This window comes from Coenobita brevimanus, chromosome 40, assembly GCF_032717465.1.
Source record: "Coenobita brevimanus isolate Jiangsu-jjx chromosome 40, ASM3271746v2, whole genome shotgun sequence".
Lineage (NCBI taxonomy): Eukaryota > Metazoa > Arthropoda > Malacostraca > Decapoda > Coenobitidae > Coenobita > Coenobita brevimanus.
Genome location: NC_136993.1, coordinates 42,152,172 through 42,157,172, shown reverse-complemented (window position 1 = coordinate 42,157,172; position 5,001 = coordinate 42,152,172). Strand labels below are relative to the sequence as shown.

The 5,001-nt window shown below is 40.0% G+C and overlaps 1 pseudogene; it reads right to left on the bottom strand.

The window, feature by feature from the left end:
* Positions 1-336: 336 nt before the first annotated feature.
* LOC145397413 (5S ribosomal RNA) lies at positions 337-455 on the bottom strand (annotated as a pseudogene).
* Positions 456-5,001: the final 4,546 nt, after the last annotated feature.

The following is a 5,001-nucleotide window of genomic DNA, read 5'->3' as shown; positions in this document are numbered from 1 at the left end:
TTTCATCATCTCCTCATCCATGTAGTGAAATGCTACTCTTATGTTAGTCAAGAGTTTATACGTCTCTCTCTAACTGTCTTGTTAATATGTTTTTCAGGAGACAAACTATCCTGGACCAGCACTCCCAAATCTTTGTCTTCTCTGGCTTTTGTGATAGGTTCATTACCCATCAAATATGTCAGTGATGGTCTCTTGGTACGTTTTTCATTCATTCATTCATTCATTGCCAGATGCCATGTATCCCGAACGGGGTGGCCAAGGGCTTAGAGTTAATTATTTGACAGGGAGGGGCACTAATCCTCCACCAACCCCACTTGACACGTAGGGAGAACGTTATGCCAACAGCATCTGGTGTTCCCAGGCGGTCACCCATCCAAGTAATAACCAGACCCAACGTTGCTTAACTTCGCTGATCGGACGGGAAGCGGTGTACTCAACGTGGTATGGACGTTTCTTTGCATTGAATTACATTTCCCACTTCTGGCTCCAGTCATGTATCCTATCCAGACCCTCCTGTAGCATTTTACAGTCCTCTTCTGCCTCTACCTTCCTCAAGATTTTTGTATCAAAAGCAAACAGACTTGCATAACTGTTCACTCCCTCTACCATATTTTTCATTCATTCATTGCCAGACGCCATGCATCCCACACGCGGTGGCCAAGGGCTTAGAGTTAATTGTTTTACAGGGAGGAGCACTAATCCTCCACCAACCCCACTTGACACGTAGGGATGCCAACAGCATCTGGTGTTCCCAGGCGGTCACCCATCCAAGTACTAACTAGACCCATTTACGTAAATCAGGAACATTACTGGCGCCAACACAGAAGCATGGGGGAGTCCACTTGTTACTTCTCTCCATCCAGACATCCTGTCCTTTATTAGTGTCCTTATTTGTCTGTCTCTCAGAAAGTCTCTCATCCATTCCAGGAGGTTTCCCTTCAGTCCTTCTATACCGTATGCTCTAGTTTCCACAATTGTCTCTTATGGGGTACCTTGTCGAAGGCCTTTTCCATATCTAAACACACACAGTCCACCCAACCGTCTCCCTCCTGTAGCACGTCAATTGCTCTTGAGTAAAAGCTCAACAAGCTGGAAACAAATGACCTTCCTCTTCTGAATCCAAACTGACTTTCGGCCAAAATATTCATCTCTTTCAGATATTTTATCCATCTTTCAGGATTTTCTCGCACAGTTTTGCAACAATGCTGGTTAGGGACACAAGTCTATAATTCAGGGGTTCTTCCTTGTTTCCTCCCTTATAAATTGGTACCACATTTGCCCTTTTCCATTTATGAGGCATTTTCCCCTCTTCCAGAGAACACATAATTAAACGTGAATCTTATCCGCCAGTTGTTCTCTCCATTCCTTCAGTTCCCAATTAGAGATTCCATCTGGTCCTGGGGCTTTCCTTACATCTTGAGTTTCCAGTAATTTATACACTTCCTGTACTTCCACTTTTATATCTTTCATCATTACATTTCTAGTCACTCCCTCCCCTTCCACAAACTCACTTTCATTAGTGAAAACTGACTGGCAACGTTTGTTAATTATTTCAGCTTGCATTGCCACATCTTTATAGACCTCTCCATCTACTTTCAGTTTGGCGATTCCTTCCTTTTGTTTCAATTCGCCACTGACAAATCTATAAAACAGTTTGGGTTCATCGTTACATTTGTCTATTATACTTTTTTAAAAGTTCCTTTCTTCCTCTCTCTATGTATTCTTGTATATTAATTTCTAGTTCTGTTATATTCTTCCTTTGTTCTGTTATTACCTCTCCTCCTCCAGTTGTTCCACGCCATGTACCTCTCTTTCTTTTTTTTTTGCTATCATACACCTTCTATTAAACCACTCTTTTTTCCTGTTTTCTTTCCTCCTTACTCTTGGCACATATTTTTCCACTCCCGAATTATAGAGGTCTAGAAAGATTTCCCACTTCCTCTGTATCTCTCCTGTTTCTCTGAATTTTCTCCAAACCGCATTTTCAAAGAATTTTCTCAATCCTGTAAACACTGCTTTCCCAAAGTTGTATCTTCCCTGCCTATAAAACTCGTCTTTTGGCACTGCGTTCCCTATTATCATCTGGAACTCAATGACCACATGATCATTTTTTCCTATAGGACAATTTATTTCAAAGATTCTATTACATTGGGTTCTTAGGTTAGCTTAGGTTAGCAGTAAATCGAATCTTGCTGGTGTGTCCTAACCTCAAAATCTTGTCTCTTTTTTGATCCACTGCAACATCACACTGTTCTTTGTTACATTTAACAATATAGTGCCCCACGAATCTTCACCGCCTCTCGAGTCCCACTCCTCCCAGTTCTTTACAATTAAAGTCCCCCCATTAAAATTATATTGTTGCTTTTCTCAATCACATCCCGTAAGTAATTGGCCATGTCTGGCAAAATCTCCTGGTATTCATCATCATTCCATGCTTTTGTCTTAGGGGGAACATATACTACTGCCATATCTCACCCACTATTCTCTCCAGTTTCTAGTTTCATATTTATCACTTCAGTCTTACCCTCTCTCATTTCCACAGTATCTACATTTACGTTGTTCTTCACTGCTATAATCACTCCTCCTCCCATTTTTTCTTTTCGGTCTCTTCTCCACAGTTTGTATTTACCACCTCCCATATGGACATCAACATCCCCTCTTAAAGTGGGAAATATTTTCCCCTAGAGCAGTTGCGCTCTCTACATTTTGTAGTTACCCTTGGTTAAAAGCAGAGGAAAACTAGAGACCGTTGTTAACAGTTCAAGTGGTTTTTATAACCCAGAAAGTACGTTCTCTTTAATAATTCTTGTTATTGATAAATTAAATGCTACTGCATTTAACCCTCATGGATGACTCTATATTGTAAATACATGTAATTATATGGAATTTTCCACTGACCTAAACTGCGTCTGCGCGTTAGATGACGTGGCGAGGATGGAAAGATTTTCGTGTAAAAGCAGATGTGCAATTAAGATATTTACACAGTTAAAGGGAATATTTGGTTTAATTTTAGTTTAATTAAAACTAAGATTAATTTGTTAGATTTGCCCTGTACATATCAAGATGTAATCTAACTGTATTTAGTACTGTAATTAATTAATAGTTGGCAACCTACCATTCTATGAGGGGGGTAGAGCTTGCCACACATCGCACTCTGTTCCTAGTCATAGTCGAGCTAGCACGTTGTACATAAGCACCTAAAGGACGCTTGATTACTCAAGCAACTTCAGCTAAACAGCCCCATCGTCATTGGTTGTCCGACACTCTCTCTTCACTAGCTAAGTAACCTTTACGAATTGGCCAATTCAAGGGGGGATTAGCTAAGAGACAGAAGAGAAATAATTGCTGTGAGTTAAGGTTAAGTTACGGTTTACCTAACTATATGAGACTTGTTTGAATTTACTTAAGAACAACTTTACGGAAGAGTAACGACCTACGAGTTGTTTATTAGGAAATACCAGAAATTTCTTACATAGATACCGACTTGTATACAATAAATATTTATCACATTTTGGTGCCGAGAGAGAGGGCCCCGATTTGTTTACCAGAACCATTAAATATTTTTCACATTTTTGGTGCCCCGACCAAGTGAGGAGAGCCGATGTGTGCAGAGGCGCTGAATGTGTTTAAATTAGCTTTTGTTGGGCATAGTTTACTACCACGTTCGGTTGAAGTGGAGGACGTGGACATACTTGTCGATCGAGCTCCAGAAGGAAAGGCAAGCTCTTTCTCTGAAGATGAAAGGCTGAATGCCGTACTAGATTGGGAACATGACCGTACTGTCCTATTCCTTGGAGGAAATGATATCCATGAGGACGTGGAGGTCAATGATGTAGTGGGGAATATTTTAGCAGTGGTAGGAGCCATAGAGGGCTCTTGTAAATCCTCAATAGCCATAACTCTCCTCGAGCCAAGGAACCTACCATACGGCTCTCCAGTTTGTTATGGAACATATAAACTAATTAGCAGAGCTGTGATTAGGAAGTTGCAAAGGATCAGGAAGGGGAGAGATTTCATACATTTTAATGCCAAACCCTTCCAAGCAATGTTGAAAGCTGATGGTATACATTGGAACCGCCATGGTAGGGAAGTGGTTCTGCAGAAATTTATAAATTATATGAAACATAAGAAAAGGAGAGTTCTATGCTGTACAAGCTATGGGTGGGCCTATGGAGTATTAAGAGCTCGGGGAATATGGGTGTTTTGGCAACTGAGTGTCGGGATGAAATACAACCCTAGAGGTTTAATAACCCTGGGGGATAGGTTGAAAATATAGACCTAATCCCTACACTCCTCAAAATTAAATGAATAATTAGCTGAGGTGTAATGAAGATTTCGAAATTGAGAGGGGGATAATTGCAACCTTAGAGGTTTAATAACCCAGGTGGATAGTTTGCAAAAAGAGGACCTAATCCCTACCCTCTTCAAAATTTAAAATAATCAGATCATTACTAAGTAGGGGTAAATTTGTGGTTAGAATTCATAATTAAATTATTAAATTAGAAATCAGTCAACATGTCTGTTTCTTTATTGCAAAGATCATCTAGTAGTAAGGCAGGATGGGTAACTTGAGCCATAAATGATTGTAAACAGTCGTTGGACAAAATACCTTTGTCCAAGGAGAAAATAGTCTCCTGAACATCCTGAAAGATCGATGGAATAAGTATGAAGAGAGTTACATAACTTTAGAAACGGCTATAGTAAAGGCTGATGATATGGAACTCTTAGAGTCAGAAACTACGAATTTTGAAGGTAAATTAGAAGAATACTTAACTGTAGTAGAGACACTAGAGTTTAAATTAGCTGAGACTGCCACGGAAACACAAGTTGTGGCAAAGCAGAGTAGAGCTGTGTTACCACAAATAATGCTTCCGGAGTTTGATGGGGAGCAGAACTGGAAATCCTTCTGGGACTAGTTCATATATTTAGTACACGATAGAACAGATCTCCTTAAAGTCAGTAAACTTACATATCTGTTAGGACAGGTCAAAGGAACACCAT